The sequence below is a fragment of the Neocloeon triangulifer genome, unplaced genomic scaffold (assembly GCF_031216515.1).
Source record: "Neocloeon triangulifer isolate White Clay Creek 2 clone unplaced genomic scaffold, ASM3121651v1 ptg000017l, whole genome shotgun sequence".
Classification (NCBI taxonomy): Eukaryota; Metazoa; Arthropoda; class Insecta; order Ephemeroptera; family Baetidae; genus Neocloeon; species Neocloeon triangulifer.
Genome location: NW_026775559.1, coordinates 7452121 through 7465288, shown reverse-complemented (window position 1 = coordinate 7465288; position 13168 = coordinate 7452121). Strand labels below are relative to the sequence as shown.

The 13168-nt window shown below is 37.1% G+C and overlaps 1 protein-coding gene and 1 long non-coding RNA gene across 10 annotated transcripts in view; one reads left to right on the top strand and one right to left on the bottom strand.

Annotated features, from left to right (window-relative positions):
* The window catches only part of LOC132202951 (teneurin-a), a 322154-nt gene that overhangs the window by 32093 nt on the left and 276893 nt on the right, over positions 1-13168 (top strand). The gene's annotated exons all lie outside the window — the stretch shown is intronic.
* LOC132202965 (uncharacterized) overlaps positions 1-13168 on the bottom strand; it is a 72018-nt gene that overhangs the window by 57365 nt on the left and 1485 nt on the right. Inside the window, exon 5 of one of the 6 annotated variants that reach the window (XR_009442420.1) lies at positions 7333-7376. The exons of the other annotated variants lie outside the window; for them this stretch is intronic. This is a non-coding gene — a long non-coding RNA (uncharacterized LOC132202965). Of the gene's footprint in view, positions 1-7332; positions 7377-13168 lie in introns of those variants that run through there. 6 annotated transcript variants of the gene reach the window in all.

Below are 13168 nucleotides of genomic sequence, written 5' to 3'. Positions count from 1 at the left end.
TATATATAGCAATTTTTCTAATTCAACTTGATCTGTAGCACTCTAATTTTGATCAAAAAATACAAAAAAATTAGAATAAGTAGCTTTTAGTCTTGGCTCAACAGTTCTGCAGCGCTCTAGTAGATGACTTTAACAGAATAATTTAAATTTAATTTTTACTTTGTAAAAACGTGTTGTTCACGCTAAACTGCCGAGCGCAAGAACTTTGCTCCTATTAATCCGAATCGCATGATTCGAACAACATTGAATTTGAAATATTGAGCTCCAGTGCAAGAAAGTTTTTTTAAAGCTGTAGATGCCTTAGGTCACCTGCTGACCTCTTGACCATGGTCTTAGGTTTCATATTAACTTGTATCATAAATTAAAATTTTTTATGCTGATTCCAAGAAACCTAATATTGGCCGTGACAAAAATTTTGCACCCATAAAATTATATTTTATAAAATTAATAAATAATTTAGGAGACTTGAGTTAGGAGTGCATTCTCATGCTATTCGTGTACACATTTTCAGAGATTTTCAACATTTTCAAGTCTCCTTGCATTGCCTGTTTTTGTTGTCACTATTGTTATCCTGGGTGACGTGGGTCGCTTTATACCTGGCATTTTTTCTTCTCTGAACAAACACAAACCCAAGCAGTTGGCCGCCAGCCATCCTCTGGTTTATAAACAAGTCAATGCTTTCTTCAATTTAATTTAATTTTTTTTGTATTATTTTGACTTGTTATGTAGAGAATAAAACAAATTGAAATTGAAATTTGATCGCGACAATATGATTTAAAAGTCAATAAAAATTTGCAATGAATTAATATCTATTTAATTTGATAATTCATATTAATTATATAAAATGTAGCTATATATTATATTATATTTTCTTTGGCGATTTTCAATTTTTTATATTAATTTAGCTACAAGAATAAATTTTCTCTCCAATCAAATAATAAAGGAAGCAATTAAATTTTATTTTATATGTAAGAGGTTTTAATTAAATTTGTCTAAATGGAGAATAAAATAAAATATCTTATAATAATATAAAATAAATAGTAGATTTTTGTTATAATATTTTAAGATAAGATGACCAGAGCTTGGCGCGGTGGCCGTCACTAAATACCTGCTTTTCGCAGTCAAGCATTTTTGTCTTGGCCGTTTTTCTCTCCGTTTTCTTCTCTTTTGTAAATCCTATTACTACACGTGAGTGCACAGGGAATATTTTTTTTGTGAAAACGAGAAAAGGGATGTGAAAAACTTGCTTTGTTGCTGCTGCGCGCAGTGCTCTCAGCGGGAGAGGTAAAGTGTAAACAGGAGAGCAGTTGAAAGACCTGAGCTAGGGCAATAAATCAACCTTTGAGCCATCGAAATGCGTGCATGTGAAATAATGCGCTCTCATATTATTGTGTGGGGAAAAAAAGTGCATAAATTTTGGGTCCCAATTTGAAATTATTTTCAAGAGTGTGGATGCAAAAAGTATGCATCTAACATCTTATATAACGTGGCATTGATTATGATAATGCTAATAATTTAATGAAATGTAGATAATTATGATGTTAATAATCACCACATTATCACCTTATTTCAGAGGTTTTTGGAAAATTAATTTTTACCAAAATTTATCTGGATGAAAATGTTTTAACAGCAATAAATACTGTTTAAAAAATTGAAGAAATTATCAACACGCACAGTGAGTCATCTAATTCATCTGAAATAATGTAATTATAATTTTGAAATTCATTTTGGCATGGTAAAAATGCCAGTATATGAATTAGATTTTCGTTAAATTACTTAAAAATTATATCGCTGTCTCGACGTCATATTTTATTCATTTTATGACATTCTTTCATGGACATGCCATCTCAAAATATTCATTTCATAAATCGCAAAAAATTCTAGATGCCAGAGGGTAGGCAACATGAAAAGCACGAAAGCTACCCCAGTTGTCTACCCTCAGTATACCTGAGCATAACCTGGTGGTTGGTGGTGGGGACTTAGGGGAAGTGGCCGGCCACTCAGGAAGCTGCTTTCAACAGCTCCACCCCAAACGCTCGCAATGCTTTTTATATGGGAAAGTGTGGTGCAAACGTGGTGCAAACCTGGTGGAAATCTTTTTCTGGGAGTAAAAACCCTAAAAACCATAATATTGATTTTTTCACAGTGACTTTATTGATGAAATTAAGGATTCTTGAAAAATTTAAATACCTGAACTTGCACTTACGGCTCAGTAAAATGTCAAAATTAATTTCCGCTCTTTACAGTTTCCTCCTAATTAACCCTAGGTACATTTTCCGGCCCATCACATTGTTCTCAGGAGTCGTAAAACGCTCAGGGGCTCCTTTCTCGAGCGCTGCTTTCACGGTGCATCTAATCTCGTCAATTAGGCTCTTCCCGTCCCGCGGAGATGCGCAAGTTGTGTACTCCGTAAAGCGCGTGCATATAAATTATTTTAGCGACATCCTCCTTGAGGACGACGTTGTTTTACGCTGCATAATTAAAATTTTACTCTCGCCGTGCACTCGCGAAGTCTAATCCCGACGTTGCGCAATGCAGTCAAGGTACAGGACGCAGCCCCTTGAGCGTAATCTTCGATTCGCGCGCGGATTTAAGTGCGCGCGCGGGGGATAATCCTTACCGAGCGAATATCACGGCGATAATTACCGAGAGCCTGGCGCTGCTTCGGGGGTGCATTAGCTAAATTAGCCATATTAGATTATTAGCGAGAGAGCGAGCGAGGACGGGAAACGTCAAAATATTATCGCGCCTTTAGTATGCAAGTTTGTATTTATCTGGCGGAGGGAATTACTTGCGAGAAACGGAATAAGACTTGCTTTCCTTTTGCAGACATCGCCGCCGGCGTTTAAAATATTCATAACAGCGAGCAAACATTCTTCACATCCAACGAAACCTCCCCAAAACGCGGCGCCTTTATTTCACATATTACGGGCAAACTTTCTTCTTGCAGGGCATATAATTTTTTTCTCCCTCCCCGGCCTGCACTCCTCTCTCGCGAACTAACCGCTGCAAAGTTTTGTTTCAAAGGAAAAACTTTGCCAACCAAGTTTGTGCCCCTTTCTGCTCTCTCTCGGTTAATATGGGCAAATATTTTACTTGTCGGCCATGCGATGAGCAGATTATTTCCACCAGAAAAATTAGATGAAACTTGCCTTTTCGTCAACTTGTGCCGAGATTAAAATTAAAAACGCTTTTTCCAAAAAGGGAAGCATTGCGCAAACTTCTAAAGTTCTTCAAAAGGGAAAAAATTTGAATAAAAATGTAAAGGCTTCCAAAATGTCGAATGAATAGAATTGTTAATTCTCCATAAATCTCTTCAACCGGATTTAACCAAAAATTATAAAGCCTAAAGAGTTTGCTGTGGCCAAAATTTTTGTTATTTAATTTAAACTGTTGATTTATATTGTATTAAAATTTCATTATTTTGTGATGACTCATTTTTGATGATATTAAAACTTTATAAAGCATCACAAAAATTGAAAAAAATTGCAAATCTAGTCACGGAGTGAATTAATATTAATAAACATTGCAAAGTTTAATCATAAAAGCAAATTGGCATTTTTAGCCACCCGAGTCGATAAAACTGATTGGAATCGCAAACAAAGAGCATCAAGGACTCTGGCCGATTCGAATGGGAAAAAACGCTCATGCAAATTTGATCACCGGTGAAGCGAAGAGTCGACTCGCAAATTGGGTCCCCAGTGGAAAAATTAATTCAATTCGCGAGCGTTGAAGTGGCGTGCGCGCTTTGTTCTGCTCGCGTTGCGCGAAAAATAAATCACTCAGCACGAAGCCTTTGCCGGCGAATTAATCAATTTTGCGCCGACAAGCGACTCGAAAATATGCAAATGAAGCGCTGCGAAACACCTTCGCACCTTTCCAGATATATTCCGAACAAAATTAGCCACCTTTATTATTATGCCAACTGTTTGCTTGATTGGTTGGCCGAGTGCCAGTTTTTGGCCTTTCTCTGCATGCTAATTTATCGCCGGCATATTTTTCTCATAACCGTAATTCTTCTTCTGGTGAGATATATGAGAGGTTCTACTTTGAGCCGCTCTTGAATTTTCTGCTTTTTTTGCCTCTCACTGTGAGAGGAAACGTTATACATTTCGCAATTACACCGCCGACGACCTCGGCGCCGGTTTTGCTCTTTCGTCGGTGCATAAATACGCTGGAGAGTTGGGAGGAAGTTGTAAGTGTACGCTGGAAAGTTTTTATTAATTTGTTTTTAAATGAAACGCGGCGCTCAGTCGTGAAGAGAGAGAGAGAAAAAGAGGAAATGCCGTTGCGCGTGGAGCAGCGAAATCGAGTTTGCAATAATTTCGCCGTGTTGGAAACGAAATTCGCGTGTGTTCTAAGTGCGCCTTTCGTCATTTTCATTTTTTCCGCAATTGGGAGGAACGGAGGTTGTTTTTGATACACCCCAACATGCAAGGGGGTGCTTTTGAAACGTTGGCAGGAAATGGACGGAGTCGCGGAAAAACACAGGAAATGGAAATTGAGGCAAAAGGATGCGCAGAAGCCCTCTGATAATGGCTCTTTCCAAATAAACTTTCTTCGGATTACCCGCTCGTGTCTTTGATAAGCGACCCTCGGAGACGGAAATGCGCCATCAGCACGCCCACAGACTGCTGTTTGCTTTTGAAAAATGGTTGTTGAGACAAGTTGTGAAAGCTTAGCAAGACTTTTCTGTAATATAGAGGTATTTATGTTGATATAGATTACTGATTAATGTAGTTCTTCGAGTTTATTAAAACAGAGAAATTAGTGACCGTATATGAATGGATTTAATATTTAATAATAGGACACAAATAATAAGTTTAAAGCATGGCCAGGTATCAACGAAGAAAGTATGTACTTGTTGTGTAACAATATTAATAATTCAAGGAATATTTATTTGTTTTTAAACAATTTATATTGACATTACTTTTTTTTAAATGAACATTTTAAAATAATAAAATAACTCGGTAAAATTAATCTTATATTTATATATGATAATTTATATTACTGAAATTTTTTTTTTAGTAAAAACAAATTAAAATGGAAACCTAAATAAGTAGTTTGAAATAAATAAATAGCTGATTATCATCATGAATTTTAAGCTTTGACAAAAAAGCGTTTTATAAATTCTCGCATGTTATCTTATTTAATGTTATGTTATTTAATATAATCGTATTTAATAATTTGCAAAAGCAAACTCAACCAGGGAAGAATGAAAATAAATTTTTAAAATAACAATTTCAGAATTTATTATAAATAATAATAATAATTAGAATAAAGTAAAATTTAAAATGAGATTCTATGTAAATTCAGAAAGTGGAGACATTAGAAAAAATTTGGTCCACTGGCTTGAGGAATTGCACTCATGATCCGAGCTGTCAGCAGAGGCCTTAGGGTGTTCGTCCTTAAGGGAAGGAAGCAGCTCCGCCGACAAAAAGCAGTTCCGACAGCGAATTAACTGGAAGCCATTAAGGGGCGCAAAATGCCGGTTTCCGCGACCGAGGGGCCGCACACTCTGGTCGGCTTATTACGCGCGCGTGTAATCAAGGAGCGCGCGCGCGTCATTACGTTCCGCACAATGCGGCGCGCCCTTGCGCTGTTTGCTCTGTCCTTTTGTTGTACGTACCCTGCCGACGTTCGTAACCCTTTCTGCATTGTGTGCGCATTCATTTGCTCGAGTGGGTGGTGTTAAACATGCAACAAAGTTCTCATGTACACTCCCTGGCATGGTGGCACCTGCTTTTGTGCGCGCGTTTTGTTATCATTATTTCATAATGTACATGTGCAGCTTTCTTCACTCTTGGAGGATATTTCTGGCGCTGCTCTCACAATGCCTCCTTTTGTCAGGATTCGAGCCAAAATCCAGACCGTGCAGCCTCGAGCAGCTCGAATTTCCTTCCGTTCACGTCAAACTGGCTGCCGCTTCTCCACTTGCAGACAATTCGCAGCTCGCCCGCGGTCGCCGCGAGCAACGTCTCCGCGTGTTCCTTCTCAAAAATAGAAAGCGTTTCCACGAATGAGAATTGCCAACTGTTTCAACAAACCGCACATTAAAATTCATAAACGTTTATTTTTAATAATTATTTTGTTAATTATTATTTTAAAATGGATTAAGAATTAGCAAGTGAGCTTTGAATCAATTATTTCATTATTTATTTCATTTGGAATAATATAAACGAAATTTAAATTTATCTGTAATCTTCAATTTACATTTGCACTCATTGTCAGTTTTGACACATTTTCTGAGGAAAGTCAAGCAGAAAAATTAAAATGTTTCAATTAATATAAAAAATTTATAACATTCAGTATATAATTGCTGCTTACAAAATACCCTAAAAATTAATTATCATAATTGCGGTTTCGGTATTTCCTTTTATCTTCATTAAATGCAATTTCTCTAGTCAGAAAATCAACAACTAAAAAAAGTTATCAAATCATTCATAATTTTTTTACATGAAAATTGATGAAAATTAATAAAACTAGGAAATTAATTCCTAATTATTTCAAGCAAAGTAAAATTGTTTCCTCCCTTAGTATTCCATTTTTGGACAAGTTCAATCAGTGCACAATTTAATATCAAAGTGTATCAAAGGTAATTAATGCTCAAGGGCGCATACATTGATTATAAATTCTGCAGAATTCATTCAGCAAGCAAGCGCCTTTATTATCAATTCAACGGCAACAACAACTCGGCTGGAGAGAGATGAAATTCCGTTCGCCCAAAGTGAAATTCGCGCTCAAAGATCTTTGGCAAATCTCGATTCCCTCGTGCCCCCTTCTCTCAGCGCCTCCGCGAACATTTCACATTTCAGCCTGAGCAATTTCGCATGTTTGGTAATTTCGGTCGACGACAGGCAGCGAGTGGGAGAGCCGCCGCGAAAATGCGGAAGTTTGTATGCAAATTCGGCTGCGTGTAATTAAGGCTCTCTCGCACGCGGAAACACGAGCAGCCCGTGTGCTCAGAGAAATTATGCTGCCGCGCCGCGTGTAATCTCGCAGGACTTTGCAACCATTTAATTAAGTAAGCCAGTTAGAAAGTGACGTTGAGTGCTCTTGGCTTTGGTAAATAAGTCTATTAGGTACAAGCTCAGAGATTTCAGGTTTTTCCTCAAAATATCTTCCTTGGATTTTGCTTTTTTTATATCAGTGTTTTTTTTTTTTTTTTTTTTTTTTTTTAAATAAAAAGTTGTATTCCCTTTAAGAATAGAAAAGGATTTAAAAAAAAAAATAGAAATCACCTTGTTCATAATATTCATATTAAATTGAGGATTTCTATTGAGTTAAAATTGGCTTATGGAAAAGCGGACGTTAAAAATTAATTATACTACTAGTTCACTGCACGCTGATGGCAAGTCAAAGGTTGCGAAATGACCCTGGAAATTAATTAGGGTGATAAATTATATAATAATGAAATCCCTTTATTAACTTTAAAAAATACACCCTGATTAAAATTGGCAATTTTAAATCAGGAACAATTATGAGTGATTTTTCTGTTATATTTTTTCCAGATGGAAATGGAGATCATCCAATTTTACGAGTAACCGCTTTTCGTGGTCCCGCATTAATTTGTCACGGCGAGATCAAAAAACAAGAGGGCTCATTTTTTGCGTTTAGTCCCGCATTAGTTTTGCTTTTCTTTTGCCTCTCATGGCGTTTTACGCAGGCAGCTAGAAGAAAAGTGGCGCGCTGCTGGAGTTGAAAACTTTTGCGCCTCTGCCAACTACTTAAGAAAAATAACATTTCTCCGCAGCAGTCGCAACTTATGCTCGCGTTGGCTGCTGCTGCGGAGAGAGAGAGACACAAACTCTCGCTTGCTTGACTTTAAGGAATAAATTAGCATTCGCATTAGTGGTGAAAACAAAACTATAAATTATTAGAGGGGGGTGCTGACGATCGGAGGCTGCCATTCAACGGCCATTATCGCAAAGTTTCCAGCCAAATGGACACGATATTTTCCAATGGCTCTTTTCGTATTCAGCAGCCGGCGGCGGTGGCGGCGGCGAGCTGGAGCGTTTTGTTTGTTCCTTCTGTTTTGGCGCTTTGATGCGAAAGCAATGCCATTGAATTCGCCAACAGTTTGTTATTCAAACTTGTAGCTCCGCTTTGTGCGACGACTGTGCTTGCTGTACATACGGCGAAAATGCGTTTATCGGTCTGTATCAAACTTTCATTGCCCACAGATTCTATGCGCTGATTTTGTAGTTGTGCACGCGCCACGGCCATTGCGTCACATTTCAATTCGGCTCCTCTCGTTAATCAGCTGAAGCAAAAATAAAAAATTAAAAAATAGATTCCAAGATGTTACAATATCATATTGAAATTGAATTAAATGGTCTATAAGCATCATATTTTACACATTTTAAGGTGAAATTAATTATTTAAATTATAAATTAAATTCTAAAAAGATCATAGTATGGTATAGAATTTTAACAAGTTCTAGGGATTATTTTAATTTTTTTTTTTACAAAAAGATGAATCGGCAAAATTTGAGAAAGAGAAAATTATTTATTAATGTATAATTTCACCTTCTTTAATATTTATCGATAATTTATGTAAATTCTGGAATCGAATGTGATAAAGTAATTTGATATTGGCTGGAGAACCATTTTTTATTTTTAATAAATCACAATGCATAATTTCATAAATATGTGGATATTCATGTCACGTGTGGCAAGAAAACTGACAATCAGCCCAAAGCTCTATTGACTTTTATCCAAACCACCTCTCTTTGCTACCAGCATCAAATCAATTTCCTCCTTCTTATTTCAGCTCGCTGGGAAAATATGTGGGGCCTCAAATTGAGTGTCTCGGGGCGTTTTAAGTGGTGGCGTGTCTCTCGTGTGCTTGCACTTCCTCTTTCAGTCAGCTCGCGGATACTCACACACGCCGCGGAGAAAGAAGTTTAGCGTGGTGCGGAGCGGCTACAAAGGAATAATAAAAAGAAGCAAATACGTGCCGTGCGCGCGATAACTGGAGATGCAGCACCGGAGACGGCGCCGCTGTTTGCGCTAGATTATAACGTAAAGCTCCTTACACCGGCTACAATGGCGCCGCTCCAACATCAAGGCTTTCCTATATCCTCCACTACTTTTGAGCGCAAAAAGCAAAGTAAAGCGAGCTCGAATGCAGAAATGCTTTTAGAAAATTGTCGCAGCAACTCGCGCTGCAAGGTAGTCTTTTGTGTCTGCAAGGACGATTAAAATCGCTGTGCGGGTAAACAAAATGCCAAGGAGTGTGTGCGATAGAAATTAATTAAGTTCTTGGTACTTTATAACTCTCCTGGAAAAAGTTATTCCCTAAGTTGCTTGCATACGTTATAGCTTGATTTTCCTTTTCTCCTTCATAATTCCAAAGGATGAAAATCAAATTGAATAATTTCCTAGTATTGGAGGAAATTTCTACTTTAAATTCTTTCAGGCTTACCATTGTTGTTTCTCAATTTTTTTTTTTTTTTAAGTAAATGAAAAAGACAGTTTTATTATAATTAATTTAAATTCGGAAGAATTTTTAAATGTAGATTTAACTAGTTTGAATAATTACTGTTGTGCAGGTCTTAAGAAACTTACATAGTTCTTGGGAAAACGATATATACGAACTCACTGAATAATTTGTCAAAATCAGCAAATACAAAGCTGATAGGTATCGACGTTGAATGGCCTGAATTATAATTTAAATGGCCGTTTGATTTCAAAAACAAAAGCAAATACATACAGATTCTGTATGTCCACTGCACCTGTCAATATCTCAAAATTACAATTACCCCCGTGAAACACGATTAAACGTCAAATTCTGCTTTCAAATAATGCAAATTGAATGGCGTGCACGTCATGAAACAAAACAAAGTTGCGTGGGCTCGAAAATCAGTGGCAAAAGTAATTCAATAAACAATGGAATTTTGTTAATATAATGATAAATATCATTCCACTCTTCTTGCTGGCAAAATTTTGCGGCTTAGATTTTGTTAGCTCGTTTCCACCATCGAATGATATAAATCAGAATCAGAGGTGGAAAGTAAGCCGTGCGAGCGTCGTTTATGAAGTTTAATGTAGGCGCGCGCGGAATACAATATAACGTGTGTGAATACGTCGCGGCAAATATTCATAATGTGAAGTAAAACGTATATGGTCGGATCTCGTCCCACCGCATGCAGTAATAAACAAAAACAGCAAAGCAAAGTGACATATTTATTACTTTATCTGGTGCACTATTTATAGTGGAAATTTTACATCCTCTCTCTCTCTCACTCCCTCCCTCGGCAGCAACACAACAGTTTAAATTACTTAGGCCATCGATTTTTGCATGTGTCATCATTTCCGGCGCGCGAGAGAGAACGGCGCAGCGCAGCTTCTCGGTAATTAAATTTCGCTCTGTTTGCAGGCGCAAAAAGTATAACGTGCTCCACGCCGAGTTAATAATTCATTTCTTTGGAAAAATATAAAGCTCGAGATTATAACGGCCGCGTTCTCGTTTTGTTTTTAATTTAAAATTATGCGCCTCTCTTTTAATTATTCAGCAGCAATATGAATATTTTCTTTCCTTTTTTTATATTTATTTTTCTTTCCAGAAGAGCAGTTTGTTGAAAGAAAAAAAGGGGCGAATTATAAAAGGAGAAAAAAGAGGTCTTTGCGGAGGTCTGAAAATTCATGAGCGCATATCAGATGATGAAATCTGTGTCATCCAAGTTAATGCGCTCCACTCTTGCACGCCTCTTTAGCCGCGGCGAGTTGTTTCCATTCCGCCGGCTAAACAAACATCCAGCTGGCCATTTGATATGGCCCAACAAGAGCGCCTCGTCCATCTCTACTTTATTGTGATTTGACGGCGCTGCAAATCGCGCGCGGCCATCTCGCGCACGCAGACCTCCGTCAGTGTCTGCGCCACTCGTGCGCGCCCGTCGGTTCACTCGTCTGCAAAGTTTCCACTTCCTGGCAAATTTCATTCGCCCACTGTGTTTGCCTTTGAACTTTGGATGTGAGTGAATCGATCCGCGGTGATTTTATATTTTCGCAAACTTGCATATTAAGGTGCTGCTCATCGCTGAAACTTTGCCTAACCTTTGATTGAACAGAAATAACTGTATAATATTAATCCGTCAGTTTAAAATTTAGTAATAATTTTTTACTTGATAGTGGTTTTATTGGCAGTTTTGAAAACGCTTGACGACTTGTGTAAATAATTATATAACAAATACTATTATGTAATGCAGTTTTCATTTTTTTGATTATTTATGTTTTATTAAATTTGGGTTCTCTTCTGTTTCAGGTAAAAACTGCCATTATCAACACATATTTTACTTTGGATTATAAATTGGAACGCTAAGAGGTACATATGTAATTATTTACTTATATACATATATACGTTTTGAATTTATTTATTACATTTTTAAAAGGGGACGTTTGATTGGAAGTAAATTTATTCATAGTTTTGGGTCATTATTTCATCATTTATATGCTTGGAAATGAAGTTATGAAATTATAATTTTTATGGAATTTTTTTTTTCAGAAAAAAGTCATAAATTGAAATTCAAATTATGTTCACTTAAAGAGAAGAGCCGTAAACTGGATGCGGAGGGTTGAAAGCAATCCTTCGCGTGTGTGTCGCGTGTTTATCTCTGAATGCAACACACAGAGGTGCTCGCCGAGGTCTCAGGCCGGAAATAAAGATTGTATCTGCAGCACGTATTGTTCCGTCGAAGCGAGCGAGCCACAATGTTTTTATGGTTATGCCGCGGTCGTCTCACTCTGGCCGCAGCCAGAGTGAAATCGACACACTCGACTTTGAATCGTCCGGTCGTTGATTGAAATTAAAGCACACATGCGATTGACCGCCGATTTTTTCCGATTGCTGCTGTATAACGATTGCGGGCCAACCGAGCGTTTTGCTCCGGATCGAGTGGCTAATTTATCAAAGGGGATCTTTGCCGGAGGCTTTTTATCGCTCACGCAACAATTTGGCTGATAAGATTTGCAGTTCTCAATAAAAGTGCAATTTCACATTTATGTTGTCATTCTTAACGGTCAAATTGACCTTCAGCTTCAGCTAACAAATAAGTAAAAGTGTATTAATTTATTTATTTATTTTATGACTCGTTTTGTGCTACATATTTATTTTCTTAATTGCATAATTTAATTTCATTTCTAACTATGTAATTCATGTGATCTAAAAAAAGTTAATTTCTTTGCAGGAAAGAGCTTAATTTATTTATTTCAATTATTAAAAAGCAGTTATTAAAATAAATTAGTTTTATTATTTGATATCTTTGTTATAATGGGTATAAAAATGGAGTCAGTGACATTAGTGAGCAAATAATTAATTCTTGAATTGTATCTGCAAATAATTTCTTGAAATTTTAACTTTTATTTCATTACAAAATAATAATATTTATTTATAAAAATTACAAAGAAATTTTATTGTGAAAAAAAATTTATCATTTATGTTAATTAAAATCAACTCAAATTTCTAATAAAAAATTGAAAGTACTGCTTGTATCAAAAATAGACTCACTTTAAATTATAGGCCAAAAACAGGTTAGCGACCCCTTTTCAAAAACCTACTTTCTGCATGTGAAGGCCCATGTACGAACTCTTAACGCTCCTCCTGATTATATATGCTTTGGTTGCTTTTTCACTCTAGGGAATTTCCGCGAATTTCAATCAGTACACCTCCGCCTTTCTCTTTGTCAGATGAAGGCGCAGAATTAGCAACGCAAATAGCAGGGGAATTTGTCTCGCAATTCGGCAAACAAATATATACCAAATCAGGCTCTGAAAAAGAGAGCTCATGCTAATATCAACGTTGCAAAAACACGTAAGAGGCCTGATGAAATTCTCGTTACGCTCACATCCACCTGCTTTCCGCTCGCTCTCTCCCTCGTGTTGATGATTAATCTAAATTCAACCGTACGGAAAATTACATTCTCTCTCTTTGTGCCGCGCCCACCTCTGTAATATTATTGTATGTCGGTCGGTGCACGCGCGCCTATCCAAAGCAGTCAGAATGTTTATTCAGCCACACGTATTCACAGCCAAAATTGGTTTTCACGGGCCGAACGTGTGCGTTTCGCGCAGATATTATGCCAAAGCATTGTGCCCGATTTTACACAACTGGCACTAGTTTGTCCGGCTTTGAATATAATTCTATCGTGGCAATTCATTGCCTGGAATTA